Source organism: Camellia sinensis, chromosome 2 (genome assembly GCF_055761805.1).
Source record: "Camellia sinensis isolate YWXY chromosome 2, ASM5576180v1, whole genome shotgun sequence".
Classification (NCBI taxonomy): Eukaryota; Viridiplantae; Streptophyta; class Magnoliopsida; order Ericales; family Theaceae; genus Camellia; species Camellia sinensis.
The window spans coordinates 48237684-48257197 of record NC_138962.1 but is presented as its reverse complement, the minus strand read 5'-3'; positions in this window follow the sequence as shown (position 1 = coordinate 48257197).

The window sequence follows — 19514 nt, the reverse complement described above, 5'->3', positions numbered from 1 at the left end:
TCTTGTTTAGGACCATCTCCAGTAAACTTCCTCTTTTTGTTATGTGGTTTGTGAACTTGTTCAACCACATTAGCCTTAGACTCAATGGGATTTTTCTCATTCCTTTTTTCAGCCTTTCGGTTATCTTCCTCAATTCTCAATCTTACAATTAACTCATCCATGGTCATCTACTTACGTTTATGTTTTAAATAATTTTTGAAATCTTTCCAAGTCAGTGGTAACTTTTCCACTAAAGCAGTGATTTGGAAAGACTCGCTAAGAGACATACCTTCAAAATGAATATCATGCAAAATTATTTAGAAATTTTGAACTTGAGAAATTACCGATTGGGAGTCTATCATAACGAAGTCTAGAAATTTATCGATAACAAATTTCTTCATGCCGGCATTCTTTGTCTTGTATTTCTTCTCCAAAGAATCCCACAATTCTTTTGCTGATTTTAGAGGGTTGTAAACATTATACAGCATGTTGTCAAAGCCATTGAGGATGTAGTTTCTACACAAGAAATTTGAATGTTTCCATCTACAGCGGCAACAACTTGCCGATCACTTTCATCCTCTCTTAGTACTGGAGACTCTTTATGGAGAAACCGGACCAAATTTAGAGTTGTAAGATATAATAACATTTTCTGCTGCCATCTCTTAAACTCAGTATCGTTAAATTTTTTTGATTTTTCTCCATGATTTATTGGAACTTGAACATGGTTCTGGATAGGAACCGGAGTTTGTGTAACAATTGGAGTACCACTTCCAGTTGCAGTTGCAGTAGCCATAATATCTTATTACAAAAATCAAAAAAACCAAAACACAAATTAATTTTCTAGTTGCTAAAACCAGAAAATAAATTATAATACAAAATAATTTTATTTTCCTTGTTACTAAAACTAGAAAAATAAAATACTACAATAATTTTCTATAACACCAATTAATATTCTACAATTATTGACACCAGTATATTACCGCTAGTTGTCAAAGAAAAAAGACAGTATATTAGTAGTATCTGTCAAACAGTATATTACTACTATTTGTTTTCTAACCAGAATATCACTTTTGTGAAAACACAAAAAATCAAATACAATGAAGACACCAAAAATTAATCTGTCTTAAGATTGTTGGTCAATCTTCACTGTATTTAAATAAATTAATTTGTTTGTATACTAAACAAAAAACAAAATATAAAAGAAAAATAGGAAATGGGAGAGATTGTTTGATTACAAAATCAAACTAATAAATAAAAATAAATAAATAAAAACAAATTTTTATTTTGTTACAAAAATAAAATCAAAATCTGATTTAAATAAATAATAATAATACAGAAAATAAATTAACTTACTTGATTAATTTCTTGAACAATATTCTGATCAAGTCCAGTGTTTGACACTGAGTCCTTAAGACAGATTCGTCCTCTCCACGGTGCTTTCAGAATATAGACGTCTATCTCCCAGGATAAAATGATCAATTAACAGAAAATAGCAGCACTACAAAATTTTCGTACAACAAACACACTAAGTGTTTATACTTTTTCTCAGAAGAAAATATGCAGCAATATGTAGAGAATAGTTACAGTTTTTTAATAGTACTATAATTTAATTGTGTTTTATTTCAGACACCAGAATGATAACGAATAATTTGTTCAGATGATTGAGGAGTGACTTTCTGGAGAAGAACGCCACCATAACCAATATCAGAAGCATCAATTTGAATAATCTTAAATGAATTTTCAGTAGGAATACCAAGGCAAGGAAGAGACTTAACGTATTGTTTGACTTGTTTAACAATATCAGTATGAGTAGAAGACCAAAGAGGAGGATTATCTTTCAATCGATCAAAGAGAGGTTGACAAGTTTTTCTAAGCTTTTAACAGATTAATTGGGTGATGAACAGTAAAAGTGAATAGTGACTTTTTACTATTCATTACTTTCGATGGAAACAAGTTAATAAGGGAATCAATATAAATACAAATTGGTAGCTTTTCTCAAAAAAGTATTGATTGAAGCTAATTTGTATCTATATGGAATCCAATGCAGGTCTGACTAGGCATATGGGTCCTGAGCATCTTGGAACTCAGGTCCATATGGGTTTTGAGTAGTTGAACTAGTAGTTGAACCTTCAGAAGAATGTGAATTGTCTGAACCTTCTTCTAAATTGTTGTTATCCGAATTATCCGAATCTGACTGGGCTTCAGCTTGAATAACAAGGAGACAAGCCATCTTGAGAAGCTCATCTCTGGATGACTTGGTTTTAACCTTGGACTTAACAGGAGATACAGGAGTTTTAGCCTTGGACTTTGCTTTAGCAGATTTGAGCTTTGCTTTATCCTTTGATTTGGGCTAAGCAGAGCTGGGCTTAATAGTTGTGGATTGAATCTTTGATTTGGATGACTTGGGCTTGGAAGAACTTGAAGTTGGGCTTCCAAGATTAACAGTAGGAAGTTGGCTTCCTTGGGTATTTGAAGCAGTTGGGATCTGCTGAGCTTTAACCATTGCAGGTGTAGGAGCATGAATGTTAATGGGAAACTCAGTTTGAACAAGTTCAACAATGCGGGGAATTTTGTAATTATCCCACCATTTAACCGAATGTATCCTTTGAATCACATCATCAGAAATGCCATAGTGCCATTTAAATATCCAAAGGATCTTATATTTGGATATAAAAATGAGTAATTTAGGGAATTTATTCTGTTGTGGAGTGAATGAGAAAACAGTTGAAAAATAGTTAGCCTGTTCCAGCACAATAACTGAAAAAGTATCTGAAATGGCGCCATAATGAGTCCACCATCGCAGAAACCAAGTAGGAAATTCTGATTTAAACTTTTGATCAAACTGAATGAACCAGGAGTGATTAAAGGTTTCAGTTTGATACAGAAATATTTTGAACCAGGCATCAATATAGTCATAATAACTATACTAAAGAGAGTTATTAGGCAATTCTCGAAGCTGATAAGGAGAAGCCCATTCAGCTAAGGAAACAATATTGTGAATATAAAGGGAATGGTAAACAACTTTACTAGTGTAAATTCGATCATAAATAGGCTTAATCACAATAGATTGATGGTTGAACATAATGTCTTTATAGAAAGTGATTGTTTTTTCTGGATGCATGGGAACAAAATGCTATCCAGGAGGAAAATAAGATTTAACCAGGTATTAACAGACTGACTCTTTAGGTGACTAGGTTCTCTGAAGAATAGGTTAGTAGTGGTTGATTTAACATAATCAGATCGGGCAGTTTTAATCGGATTAGGAGAGTATGGAGTAACTGCTTGGCTGGATGAAGCAAAAAGATCAGTAGCCAAAGCAGATGTGTAACTGGGTTTAGGAATATTACCAAGAACTTGGTAACGATTAATCATTTCTATAGGATGGTAACAATGTATTGACTAGATGGGACCAAGGCTTTGGAAGGAGGCCTGGGACGAGACATCTGTTTAATAAAAATAAAGGTTAGCAACAAAGATTAACAACCACTTAGGAGATCTAAGTAGATTTGATGATAATCCAAACAGTTGTAATAATCAGCAAATAAATGGTGACGAGCTTGGATTTGGTGGTAGTTAATATACTGAGCACGTTTAGTAGTAGGCTTGGCTAATTTTAGTTGAGCAATACGGTAAGCAGTTTGGTGTATCAAGGAACTGTAATAGGTAATTTGGGTTTTATGGTAAGAGATAAAAGGAGTGGCCATCAATATTCCATTCGTATAATTTTTTAATAGATACAAAAAATTTATTATTAAGATTAGTTTCTTCATATTGGAGATCAGGTGGAGTAGGTCGAGAATACCAATTTTTGGTAGTGTGAGGATTAACTTTTGAATAATGAATTTTATTGAGATTAGAGGATTGAAATTGTTGGGTTAATTGATTTATTTCAGATCACTGGAATCAGATTCAGTTTGATTAGAATTAGTATCTAAAGTAGGTTGTTGATTGAGAACTGTAAGACCCTTATCTTTAGAAGGAGAGGCTATATCAGTGGTAGATAATTTGTTGAATACGTGTTCAATTGCCTTGACAGTAGAATTGTCATTGGTAATTAAGCTAGTTCTTTTGGAACGATTACTAGGGAGATTGAGCAAAGGTTGATCCAAGGATTGTTTAGTAGAGGTAGTATTGGCTGAATAGTCATCTAAATTAGTTTCCATTTTATCTAATTGTTTACCAATGGTTTGTAGACATAGATTAGTATAATTATTTTGTTCAATTACTTTTTTAATGTAATCTCTTTTTGTTTATTTTTAAATCTTTCAGAAATTTTAGATAGACTAATAATAGGTTTATCAAACTTAGGTTTTTTATCAAGATTTTTTAATAAAAATTTAAGTTTATCTCTACATTTTTGTTTTAATTCTGGATCTTCTAATCGACTAATTAGTTCAATAAGAGCAGATTCTTCTTGATTTTGTTTAGTAAGGACAATGATTTATTTAACTGGTTTACAATAAATATCATTATATCCTATTTTAATATTATTATCAGAATCTTCACTGGGTGAATGGTAATCAGATGAGGTATTAGGATTATCAGAAGAGGAATTACTAACATGTTGATTTAATTGAAAGATTTCATATAATTGATTTTTTGATTCATCTGTAATTTGGGGTTGATTAAGTTTATCTTTTAATTTTTGTTTTTCTTTACATTTATTAGAATAATAACCTTTTTTACCACAGTTATAACAAGTAATATCTTTATTAGATTTAGATTTTGGAGGAGATGTCATATAATATTTATTTTTTGGTTTAGTATAAAATTTATCATTTGATTTAGAAGGTGAATAATTCTTTTTGTATTTATTAGAATATTTATATGATGATTTATGTTTATATTTGTGTGATTTCCTATGAGAGGATGCAACAGGAGGTAAACCATATTGTTCACAAAAATTACCTAATTCGTTTTTAATTTCAGGGTCAGTGTCAGGCAACTTAAAATGAGAGGCTGGGACTGGAGATCCTTGATGTTCAATAATTATATTAGCTAAAGGAGGATGACTAGAGCTAACAATTGTATTAGGAGAAGTTTTTTATTTATGTTTTGTGATTGTATTTACTTTTTTGTAATAATTTTCAAAATATTCAAAGAAATGAATTTTTAAACTATATTCAATCATAAAATCATACCATTTTCGAGTTATTCTGGATTGTTGATTAGAATCATATTTATCACAATAAGCATGTCTTTTAATTCTATTTTCTTTGGACCGAAATTCAATAAGTAATTTATCAAGATTAGGAGCAAAAGGTTTACTAATTGTCATTAATTGAGGATTGACTGGGGGTGTAACTTCAAAATCAGTTTGAGTTGGTGAGTTTTGGGACTCAGTATTTTCTTCTTGGAGATGTGTGTGAATAGAATAAACAGGTTTGCTAATTTGAGAGGTTGTAAAATTATCTATGCGTTTCATTTTACTATGGGAAGTCATCCACAACTTTGCCCTCAATACCTAATCATGGATTAATAATTAATGAAGAAGATGTAGAAATACAGAATGATAAAATTGATTTAAGTTAGAACATCCCAAAATTAGCAGTCGAATAAATTTATAAAACTACTTTTTTACAAAATACATTCAATGTTAATCTCCATGTTAAAACATTAGAACAAGTTTATGCTTTAGAAAAACCTCGTGAGACTTGTCAATTATTTGATGCCAATACTATTAAACGTCATTTACAAACTGGTCACAATTTTATTCATTTAGGATTAATTCAAGTTGGAATAAAGCCATTAACTCCACAAGGTAAAAATATTTCTGTTTTATTATGTTTAAGAGACGCTCGTTTTCTTGATTATAATGATAGTTTAATGGGTATGATGGAAACTGGTCTCCACAAAGGACCCGTCAGCGTATGTGAAAACATGATAAATTTAGACAATATATTAAGATTCCTATAAAACAGTTTAATTAAAAGAAAAATGAGTCGCTTATTTAGAAGTAACTCTTCAGTAAAAGTGAAACTTCCCATAGTAAAATGAAAGGCATAGATAGGCTATCATTGTAATCAAGAAACTCTTCATTTTGGTCAAACTTCCCATAGTAAAATGAAAGGCATAGATAATTCTACAACCTCTCAAATTAGGAAACCTGTTTATTCTACTCACACACATCTCCAAGAAGAAGATACCGAGTCCCAAAACTCTCCAACTCAAACTGATTTTGAAGTTACACCCCCAGTCAATCCTCAATTAATAACAATTAGTAAACCCTTTGCTCCTAATCTTGATAAATTACTTATTGAATTTCAGTCCAAAGAAAATAGAATTAAAAGACATACTTATCGTGATAAATATGATTCTAATCAACAATTCAGAATAACTCGAAAATAGTATGATTTTATGATTGAATATAGTCTAGAAATTCCTTTCTTTGAATACTTTGAAAATTATTACAAAAAAGTAAATACAATCACAAAACATAAATGGAAAACTTCTCCTAATACAACTGTTAGCTTTAGTCATCCTCCTTTAGCTAATATAATTATTGAACATCAAGGATCTCCAGTCCCAGCCTCTCATTTTAAGTTGCCTGGCACTGACCCTGAAATTAAAAAAGTAATTGAACAAAATAATTATACTAATCAATGTCTACAAACCATTGGCAAACAATTAGATAAAATAGAAACTAATTTAGATGACTATTCATCCAATAATACCTGTACTAAACAATCCTTGGATCAACCTTTGCTCAATCTCCCTAGTAATCGTTCTAAAAGAACTAGCTTAATTACCAATGACAATTCTACTGTCAAGGCAATTGAACACTTATTCAACAAATTATTTACCACTGATATAGCCTCTCCTTCTAAAGATAAAGGTCTTACGGTTCTCAATCAACAACCTACTTTAGATGCTAATTCTAATCGAACTGAATCTGATTCCAATGATCATGAAATAAATCAATTAATCCAACAATTTCAATCCTCTAATCTTAATAAAATTCATTATCCAAAAGTTAATCCTCACACTACCAAAAATTGGGATTCTCGACCTACTCCACCTGATCTCCAATATGAAGAAACTAATCTTAATAATCAATTTTTTGTGTTTGCTAAAAAACTATATGAATGGAATATTGATGGTCTTAGTGAAGATCAAATACTTACAAAATTAAATCATTTATCTATGGTCTCCAATAGTTATCTTAGTAATTACCCTGATTATTCTCAACCTGAAATTATTTCTTTAATCACTTCTGGTTTTACTGGTATGCTCAAATCTTGGTGGAAAAAATACCTTACTGAAGATCAACGAGAATCTATTATACATGCTAATCAAAAAGATGAAAATGATTTACCTATTTTTTATGACACTATTGGTTATTATCACCCTGATGGTATTAACACATTAATCTATACAATAGTTCAACATTTTATAGGAACTCTTACTAATATATATTCTCGCATGCACGATCAACTTAGTAACCTAACTTGTCCAACATTAAGTGATTTTAGATGGTATAAAGATGTATTTACCTCTAGAGTAATATTAAGAGAAGACTGTACTAAATCTTTTTGGAAAGAAAAATTTATTAATGGATTACCTAGTCTTTTTGCTCATGAAATTAGAGATGTTCTTAGTCAACCTACTAGTGTTATTGAATATGATAATTTAACATATGATGATATAATTAGCACTCTTCAAAAAGAAGAATTAAAAATGCGTATTGATCTTAAACTTAGTCAAAAAGCTACTAAAGATAAACATAAGGCTAAATACGAATTAGGTAATTTTTGTGAACAATATAGTTTACCTCCTGTTGCACCCTCTCGTAGGAAATCACACAAATATAAACATAAATTATCATATAAATATTCTAATAAATACAAAAAGAATTATTCACCTTCTAAATCAAATGATAAATTTTATACTAAACCAAAAAAGAAATATTATACGAAATCTCATCCAAAATCTAAATCTAGTAAAGATATTACTTGTTATAACTGTAGTAAAAAAAAGTCATTATTCTAATAAATGTAAAGAAAAACAAAAATTAAAAGATAAAGTTAATCAACTCCAAATTACAGATGAATCAAAAAATCAATTATATAAAATCTTTCAATTAAATCAACATGTTAGTAATTCCTCTTCTGATAATCCTAATACCTCATTTGATTACCATTCACCCAGTGAAGATTCTGATAATAATAATAAAATAGGATGTAATGATATTTGTTGTAAACCAGTTAAACAAATCACTATCTTTACTAAACAAAATCAAGAAGAATCTGCTCTTATTGAACTAATTAGTCGATTAGAAGATCCAGAATTAAAACAAAAATATACAGATAAACTTAAATTTTTATTAAAAAATCCTGATCAAAAACCTAAGTTTGATAAACCTATTATTAGTCTATCTACAACTTTAGAAAGATTTAAAAATAAACAAAAAGAGATTACATTACAAGATCTACAACATGAAATTAATCAAATTAAACAAACTATTAAAGATTTACAAACTAAAGATAAATCATTAGAAGATGAAAATATTACATTAAAACTTAATGCAAGTTTAGAAAATTTCCAAGACATTAATGATGAATCTCCTCAAGAATCTGATCATGATTCTGATCATACTAATCCTAAAAATCTTTTGTTTGATAATCAATCACACCATTCTAATCTTGAAGATAACAGATTAAATCTTATTAATAAAATTCATATTCAAAAATGGTATTCCAAAGTTAAAATTGTTGTTAATGATTTCGAATTAGATGTTATTGCTTTAATTGATACTGATGCTGATCTTAATTGCATTCAAGAAGGATTGCTCCCTACTAAATATTATGAAAAATGTCATGAAAAGTTAACTTCTGTTAATGGTAGTAAAATGTATATTAAATATAAATTACCTAAAGTTCATATTTGTCAAAATAATGTTTGTTTTAAAACTTCATTTGTTTTGGTTCGAAATATGACTGATAAAGTTATTTTAGGCACACCATTTATATATTTATTATATCCATTTACTACATCTAGTGAAGGAATAACTACTCATGTTCTAGGACAACCTATTACTTTTAAATTCTTGTCTCCACCTGAAATGTTAGAATTAAATCAATTAAAAAAGTGTTCTATTTCTCAAACTATTAATCGATTAACTCGTCAATTACGTTTTCTTAAAGAAGAAATTAATTATATAAAAATTGATCAACAATTAACTGATCCAGTTATTATTTCCCAAATAAATGATTTTAAATTAAAATTAGAAACAACTGTTTGCTCTACTTTACCTACTGCATTTGGCTTGGGAAAAAGCATGTAGTCACATTACCATATATTAAGAATTTTACTGACAGACAAATTGTAACGCCCTCAAAATTAACCCATTATATATATCATTGACATTCATTATTTAAAGAAGACAATCTATTAATTCATTCATCAGAGTATTACAAAATAAAGCATTACATGTATCATCGAATAAAATGCCCTACAGGCTTACATCTTTCCAAGCCAACACTTGGATACAAAAATATGAGTTCTAACTCAATACAAGAAAAGCCCTAAGCTTGAATGTTTACATGTACTAACAATTTAAGACAGTTAACTAAAAGTAGTCTTCTTCAATCCAGAAGCCAAACCCTCCCAAGCTAATTCCTTGGAGGTAGTTTATCACCTGAACCTGAAAATGATGTTCCCATAAAGGGTGAGCCACAGCCCAGTAGAAATATACTAAACCACATATAAGCAATGAATAAAGCAATAGCATTCAACAGATGGTTAACCAAGATAATCAATTACTTTATTTTACAGTCTTATGACACTATTGTCTAAGATACGTTTTACTTTCCAATTTTATCAACATGGCTCAGAACCTGGCCAAACTTACAACAGTGAATCACATATATCATATTCACATCCTTCCAATATCAACAAACAAATGAGACTCAAGCTCAAATCAAACACTTCATACTTCCAGATTGATACACATTTTAGTGTTGTATCAATAAAACACTTCTATATAAATAAGCACACATAAAAGTGATGCTAATGGAGTCCATCCCCTATCTCCTCCCAAACAAAATCCGGTTTAGAGGTCCATCCCCTATCTTCCCCTAAACCGTGGAGTACATCCCCTATCTCCTCCCACACACAAACAATGTATGCAAATGCAATGCTCAATCAATACACGTATTTTCTGTATCCATGCCACAGTCAAAATTAATGACTTAACCAATGTGATTAGTTCCAGTTATTCCTAATCCACATGCAATGTCTACAACAATCATGACTATCCTCCACCGATAGCCCAAAACAGTTATTTCTAAACTGAAAATAACTATGTCCACAATTCAATAGACAAATGATTCAAATTATCCAATTATGCCATTTAATAAATAAATTCCCCAATTCCATGAATTTAACCATCTTTTCCCAATTCCATGAATTACTTATACAAATCAATTCAATAATTCAACTAAGGTTTTTCCCAAAATTTACCAAAGTACTCCCAACATATTAAAATACCAAAACTTAGAACATAACCTATAAAATGGAGTAGGAAATCCCTACCTCAAAGAAAACAACCCAAAAGGTGAAGAAAGGGATGAGTGCCCAAATACCAAAGTGCTCCAAATCGCCAAATGCTCAGATTAAATGGTAGCCCTTGCCTCACTCTATCTTTTATATGAAGGATCTAGGGTAGAAACACACCCTAAGTGGATCAAATCTAAGAAAGAAGGTAAGTAGAGAGAGAGAGAAGTCGGACCTAGGGTTTGGAATCAAAAGAAAATGAAAAAGACTGATCAAATCCCGCTGCTGTGTATATAAACTGGACAGGCTCGCTCGAGCGAAGACTTGGTCGCTCGAGCGACCAGACACAGAGAAACTACGCTCGAGCCAAGGAAGCCTTGCTCGAGCCAACAACTCAAAAGCTCGCTCGAGCGAAAGAAAGCTCGGTCGAGCGAAGAACTCATACCCTCAGGTCTGAACCCAGACACACGCTCGAGCGAAGGAACTATAGCTCGAGCGAAGGATGAACTAACTCGCTCGAGCGAAGAAAAGCTCGCTCGAGCCAAGAAGCACAGCTACAGGTCCAAATCAAACACTACCTCTCGCTCGAGCGAACAACTCCTCGCTCGAGCGAAGAACCAAAAACCTGGACAGCAACTCTTGGTTTCTAAACCCAACCAACCTGAAACAAACCTGCCCAACACATCCTATAATTCCAAAAGAGAAAATAAAGGACAACAACACCAATTATACAATGACAGAATCTACGGAACCTAAGTCCGGATACAATAATCAAATGGGAAAAGACCGGGGTCGCTATACAAATTCCTACTAAATCTAGACCTATTCAAATGAATTATGAAATACTTGAAATGTGTAAAAAAAGAAATTAATGAATTATTAAAAATAGAATAATTAGTCCAAGTAAATCACATTGGTCTTGTCCTGCTTTTTATGTTAATAAAAATGCTGAATTAGAATGCGGTGTCCCTCACCTAGTTATTAATTATAAATCATTAAATAAAGTTTTAGAATGGATCCGTTATCCAATTCCTAATAAAAAAAATTTGATTAAAAGACTTAGTCAAGCTGTTATTTTTAGTAAATTTGATTTAGAAAGTGGTTTTTGGCAAATTCAAATTCATCCTAAAGATAGATATAAAACTGCTTTTACTACACCATTTGGCCATTATGAATGGAATGTAATGCCATTCAGATTAAAAAATGCTCCTAGTGAATTCCAAAATACAACGAATGATATTTTTAACCCATTTAGCCATTTTTCTATTGTCTATATCGATGACATATTAATTTTTTCTCAATCCATTAGTACACATTGGAAACATTTAACGGCATTCTTTTACACTATTAAAAGTCATGGTCTGGTTATATCTGCTCCTAAGATTAAATTGTTCCAAACTAAAATCAGATTTTTAGGATATAATATTCATCAAAATACGATTTTACCTATTAGTCGCTCCATTGAGTTTGCGTCTCAGTTTCCTGATGAAATTTTAGATAAAACCCAATTACAACGGTTTTTAGGTTCATTCAATTACATTGCTGAATTTTGCAAAGACCTTAGAAAAACTTGTCAACCTCTCTTTGATCGATTAAAAGATAATCCTCCACCTTGGTCTTCTACTCATACTGATATTGTTAAACAAGTCAAGCAATACGTTAAGTCTCTTTCTTGCCTTGGTATTCCTACTGAAAATTCATTTAAGATTATTCAAACTGATGCTTTTGATATTGGTTATGGTGGTATTCTTCTACAGAAAGTGTCACGACCCCAAACCCGGCCCTATGGGTTTAGCGCCGTAACCGGCCAGTAATCCGAGATTACCGAAGGCCTGCGGAACAGTAATACAGCAAAATAGAGTACAGGGCCTGGCAGAAGCCAATACAGTAAATAAACAGTGTCCATTGAGCTGTGACAGTCTGTATGCCAAAAAGATTTTTCATGCATTCATACATACGAACAGTACGATCTATACAAAATTTACAGTCACACAGTGCAGGGGCTTAATCCCTTGATAACAGTACAGTCAGTAGCCGGCAGTCTATACAGTAATCCAAACAGTGTGGAGACAGACGGGGGAAAAACAAGACACCCCAAAGCCATAGCATGGCAACTTGGAACCTCACAGTGAGGCACAAAGGCTGGCTTGACAAAACTGGAGTCTAACCCACGGTCCTAGCTCCGATCTGGTGGCTGAGCACCTACATATATATATAAACAGTGAGTTAAAGCTCAGTGAATAACATAATGCGTAAAGAGGTTAAGAATGAAATGTCGTTACGGTAATGAAATCAGTTCATTAAACAATACTTTCGTCTTTCAGTCAGAACAGTTATTCAGTCATATGTGGTACACCCATTAGCATAGCAGTAAATAGTAGGTCTTAAAGACCGAACAGTAATGATGGCCATCAATCAGTAAACAGTAGTGGTTCCACGAGGGAACCGACAGAGATCTCTGTAACAGTAACAGTCAGTAACAGTAGTTGCTAAGGATGCCACAATACAGTTCAGAATAGAGGACATTCATTCATTCAATTAACAATAACAGTTCAGAAAGCAGTACAGTTCAATTGTTCAGAAGATAATCGTTTTTGAACATATCTTTACACAGTTGTTACTCACAGAGTTTGGGCTACAGTATACTAGAGCGCGTCTCCCCAGTCGCCAACCCTACACAGTTAACAGATTGAACACACACTAAGCTACACAGTTGAGAAATATCATAACTTAATCCCTAATTTGCCTCGGTGTGTTCTGCATCTATATCCTCATCAAGATGTCTTAAACTAGGTCTAAGAATGCCTAGAATGGGATGAGGATGCAAAGATGTGATCAGAAAACAGTCTCGGAGTTTTCAGAAAAATAGAGTCCCGCTCGAGCGCATGTTTCCCCGCTCGAGCGGACATGCAACAAAGGTACACGCTCGAGCTTAAACTTTCCCGCTCGAGCGTACTGTAAAAGTACTGGATGGGAGAAATCTCCACTCGACGCCCGCTCGAGCTTGAGACATTACTCCGCTCAAGCGCCCAATCCTCCGCTCGAGCGGACTGTAAAACAGTGCAGAGAGATGCTGGATGCTCGGATTCTCCGCTCGAGCGCCAAGTTACCCGCTCGAGCGGAAGTGCAAAATCTGGAAAACCCAGATTGCACCTCCAAGCTCAAACTCAAGTTAAAATGCATTAAAACCGATCCTCTTGGGCCCATTTTCTGGAAAACGTTTATAAACACATAGAATAACATGTTTCAAAGCTCAATTTTAAGAAATCAAAGCCCAAGGGTGTTTAATTCAAACCCAATTTCAAACCATTTTCATGAACATGGAGAACATGCAAACATGCATGAATTCAAATCAATTCAAAGCTTCAATTTGATGCTCTAAGGAGCCAATTGATCCAAGAACAAGTTGAAAACATGGACCATTACAAAATTATGAACATGCATGTGACAATTTGCCATGAAAACAACTCAAACTTCTACATTACAAACATGCATGCATGAATTATGCTCTATATCAACATGTATGAACTAAAACATGACTTAGTTCTACAATGAAACATGAATCATGCAAGAACTAGCTCAATGGCAACAATAAGAAGATGAGTTTCCTACCTTAGTCTTGTATTCAAGATTTAGAAGCTTAAATTAACAATCTACACTTCAATTACCAAGCAATTCTTCAAGTTGAATTCCAATTTCTCTCACTCTCTCCCTCTCTTCCCTCTAAGTCGGCAAAGCAAGGAGAAAGGCTGATGAAATGTTGCCTACGTGTCTAATGAGGCTCAAATATAGTGTATGGAGTGGGCCACTCATGTGGCAAAATGGTAAATAAATCAAACTAAGCAATTGATCAATATTTAATCTAATTTAATCATACCTAACAGTTTTCAGATAATTATACCATAAAATCATATTAATCCTAAGGATTATAAAACATTAATCAATTCCTGGTTCGGCCGCCGATAAAGCCTTCAATTAGCAGTTTAAACATAAAATACGAACAGATCAAATAAACAATCGACAGATAGAATGCAATTCAAACGTACATACTCAGTCAATTCAGTTCCAGTTTTCAGTCAGTCAGTTCAGTATTCTTAATCAGTTCAATTATCAGTCATAATCAATTCAGTTTAACGGTAATCGATGGTTATCGGTAATCAATCAGTCATTAATCGGTAAACAGTATGAGGGTTGTTATAGAAAGTCACTCCTCAACCATCTGAACAAATTATTCGTAATCATTCTGGTGTCTGGAATAAAGCACAATTAAATTATAGTACTATTAAAAAAGAGATTTTATCTACTGTTTTATGTATTAGTAAATTTCAAGATGATATTTTAAATCAAAAGTTTTTACTCCGTGTTGATTGCAAATCTGCTAAATATGTTTTAGAAAAAGATGTTCAAAATCTTGCTAGTAAGCAAATTTTTGCCCATTGGCAATCTATATTAAGTATTTTTTACTTTGATATTGAATATATCCCTGGTTGTCAAAATTCTATTCCTGATTTTCTTACCCCAGAATTTTTACGGGGGGGATAGAGATGGCCACTCCTTTTATCTCTTACCATAAAACCCAAATTACCTATTACAGTTCCTTGATACACCAAACCGCTTACCGTATTGCTCAACTAAAATTAGCCAAGCCTACTACTAAACGTGCTTAGTATATTAACTACCACCAAATCCAAGCTCGTCCCCATTTACTTGCTGATAATTATAACTGTTTGGATTATCATCAAACCTACTTAGTTCTCCTAAGTGGTTGTTAATATTTGTTGCTAACCTTTATTTTTATTAAACAGATGTCTCGTCCCAGGCCTCCTTCCAAAGCCCTAGTCCCATCTGGTCAGCACATTGTTCCTCCTCTTTTGGAGCTAGTAACCCAATACCATCCTATAGAAATGATTAATCGTTACCAAGTTCTTGGTAATATTCCTAAACCCAGTTACACATCTGCTTTGGCTGCTGATCTTTTTGCTTCATCCAGCCAAGCAGTTACTCCATACCCTCCTAATCCGATTAAAGCTGCCTGATCTGATTATGTTAAATCAACCACTACTAACCTATTCTTGAAAGAGCCTAGTCACCCAAAGAGTCAGTCTGTTAATGACCTGGTTAAATCTTATTTTCCTCTTGGATGGCATTTTGTTCCCATGCATCCAGAGAAAACAATCACTTTCTATAAAGACATTATTCTCAACCATCAATCTATTGTGATTAAACCTATTTATGATCGAATTTACACTAGTAAAGTTGTTTACCATTCCCTCTATATTCACAACATTGTTTCCTTAGCTGAATGCGGTTCTCCTTATCAGCTTCGAGAATTGCCTAATAACTCTCTTCAGTATAGTTATTATGACTATATTGATGCCTGGTTCAAAATATTTCTGTATCAAACTGAAACCTTTAATCACTCCTGGTTCATTCAGTTTGATCAAAAGTTTAAATCAGAATTTCCTACTTGGTTTCTGCAATGGTGGACTCATTATGGCGCCATTTCAGATATCTTCCCAGCTATTGTGCTGGAACAGGCTAACTATTTTTCAACTGTTTTCTCATTCACTCCACAACAGAAGAAATTCCCTAAATTACTCATTTTTATATCCAAATATAAGATCCCTTGGATATTTAAATGGCACTATGGCATTTCTGATGGTGTGATTCAAAGGATACATTCGGTTAAGTGGTGGGATAATTAAAAAATTCCCCGCATTGTAGAACTTGTTCAAAGTGAGTTTCCTATTAACATTCATGCTCCTACATCGGCCATGGTTAAAACTCAGCAGATCACAACTGCTTCAAATACCTGTAGACACCCCATTTTTTACCGACCTTAAAACTCAGACGTCACCAATTGAGCGCTCGGTGATGTTGCATATTGTGCTCGTTCTGAGGCTACGGAGTCTCGGTTGCGAACCTCGCCTTCGGACTTCGGGGCTCTTTTGTGCTTTGTCTTAGTTTGCGAACCAGGTCCTGCTTTCTCTATTTTCTCTTCCCAAAGGGAGGGAGAGGTCTCGTAGACCATCTGTCAGTGGCCGTAGGCTACGCTTCGTGGTCGTAGGCCATTTTTCCCGTTTGGAGCCTAGTTTCCGGTTTTCAGAGCCGTCAGGCCGTGTGCCTCAGTTCGGGACTGCTTAACTACTTCCGTTTGCTCCGATTTTTGGTACGCCCCTTATTTCCTTCCTTTAGAGGGACACTGTGGCCCGGGAGACCACCTTCGTGGTCATACGCCACTTCCGGTGCCTAACAGCCTGTTTTCGGGGCCTCGGACTGTGCGTTCTAGCCCTCGAACCCTCGTTTTGCATCCGTCTTGGTCCATTTTTGGTAGGGACCCTATTTTCATTGCTAGGGAGGTGGTAGTATGGTGGGAGGCCATTTTTTCCCCTGAAAAACCAGTTTTCTCTTTTTCTCTCTCCAAAAGCTGGTTTTTCTCACTTTTGAGCCACAATTTCTGACTTTTCATACCACCATTGTGTTGTGCTCATCTGGGAAGCCACCAATATGGGTAGGCCGACCAGTAATTCATCTTGACCCTTTTGAACCTTTCTAAAAAGATGGTTTTTTTCTCTCCTGGGTCACATTTTCTGATTTTTCACTATACAGTTGTGTTGCACTCATCTGAGAAGCCACCTTTTTGGGGTGGCCGGCCAGAAATTCTTCTTGAACCTTTTGACCCTTGTTCGGCCGACCAGGGGGAGTAGCTGGTCGGCCACTTGAACTGGCCGGCCTGTTTCTTGCTTTTTGCCCTCTCTGAATGCATCACAACTGTGCTAGCTGTGAGGCAATTGGACGTATATGGAGGATATGTGAAGTCCTTTTGGGATATTTTAGAGCCTCTCCTCTATAAAGGGGAGGATGATCTTCTATGGCAAGGGTTGAACACCTTTGAAGGCTTACAACTCTCTCTCTCTCTCTATATATATATATATCTACACTTGAGCTTCCAAACCTTAGTTTTCTTGGACCATTTGCACTACAACCCTTAGCACCACACCTCCTCCATCCATTCCAGCACTTTATGACTGATTTTCAAGGGTTGAAGGTTCACCAACTTGGTCCAAAAGCTCCAGCTTTGCTGCTCTTCAAGGGTAAGCACCTATTTCCCTTAAACTTGTATTTTTTTGCTCCATTGATTAGCCTTACTTGAAAGTATTTTTGGACTTTGTCATAAACTAAAAAGTGTCATATTTTGAGCTCCTCTTGAATATTTATTAAGGACACTTTTCTTTTTGAGGCCTCCTACATCCTTGTATGCTTTATCCTCTTTGTAGGCCTATTTTGCATCATATCTTGGTCCTACTTGTGAGCATTTTCGAGATTTGTCATAAACTAGAAAAAGTTTCCTTTTAAGCTTATAAACATGTTTACTTAAGGTCACTTCTCTGTTTGGGGTCATCTCCCCCCTTTCATGCTTTATTTCTTCATGTTTTGAGCTATGCATGTGAGTATTTGCATTGGCCTCGGTTTGGCCTCTTAGCCACTGAAATCCAGTAGATTTATAGTGGCTTGAATGTGTTTTTGAGAGTTAAAATCAGAGGGGGGTGACCCCCTCTCTCCTTGTTTTGTTTGTTGGCCCTTTTGGTCTTCCAAAGGGCCCCTCACTTGCATGTTGTGAAGTCACTTTTTGGGCTCAATTTGGTGAGTTTCAAGGCCTTCCTTAGCTCTGTCCAGAGCCTCTTTGGTCTTATTTTGTGTCCGTAATGCATGTGTAGAACAATTCCATTCAAGGCCTTTTGAGGAGGACTTTCATTGTATGCTTCATTGACCCATTTTAGGGCCAATTTGGTGAGTTTTAGGCTTTTCATATTTGATTTCCAGAGTTGGTTTTGCCATGCTAAATGTTCTTGTTGTATGTGTTGAGTAACCCCTTGCATGGCCCTCCAAAGAAGCTCATCATTTTTGCATGCATTAGATGCATTTCAGTGGTTATTTGGGGTTTATTTGGCATGAAATACTTCTATTTTTGGCTGGTTGGGTGAGCCCTCATATGCTTCATATAGCTGTAGAACAACTCATGGTTCACTAGCCTATGTTGCATGTTATTTTGGCCCTTCATGTTGGCATATTTTGGCTATGCCTTAAACTGATAATGTGCTCATTTTGGACTACCCTAGCTCTTTTTTTGGGTCTTGTGGTTGGATGATGTTAGTTTTTCATGCTTGTAGTTCATTGCATTTGCCTAGCTTCGAGTTTTGAGTTTCGTTGCATGCATGTACTGAGATATTTCCATGTTTTGAGCCATTCATTCATCACATTTCAGAGCTTGTTTGAATGCCATGTTTCCATGTTTTCATCTCTTTAAATGCATTTGAGAGTCGGGCTTGTATGCCCCATTTACCGACCATTGAATGAGCTTCATTTCGTCGCATTCCGAGCCATCATTTTAAGTCAATTTCCCACCATTTCAGACCTACCTAGGGTCTTTTTGGGGTTGGTTTTGCTTTTGGTGCATTGCTTTGGGTACCTCTAGTGTAACGCACTTCACTAGTTTCGGTACCCGGGCCCCCTAGCTTGCATTGTGTGCCATATTTGCATGTTTCGGGACCATATTTCATGCTGTTTGAGAGCTGTAATTTATGCTATTCCATGTCATGTTTCATCGTTGCCATGCTTTGGTAGAGTGGGATTCCATGCCTTAGGTTCGGTCCTTGGTATTCGTGCATGTGTGCACAGATTTCGGTTGTCTCATTTTCATCTAATGGCCACTGATGTGAGTGTGGCTGAGGTCCACTCATGTTGGTGTAAGTCCATCGTGCATTGTGTATGCCATTTCAGTTCATAGCATTGTGTATGTTGAGTTGCGTGTTAGAGCATTGTGTATGCCATGTTACATCGAGCATTGTGTATGCCATTTCATAATATTGTGTATGCTAGGTTGTATGTTAGTCGCATTGTGTATGCCATCTCATTTGCATTGTGTTTGGGATAGGAGTTAGCCCAAGCACGGGAAACGAGGGACGTTTCGTACTCCGAGTGACGGAACGTGTCTCAATTCCCGGTCACCGACACTCCGGATTACCCATGATGGAGTCTAG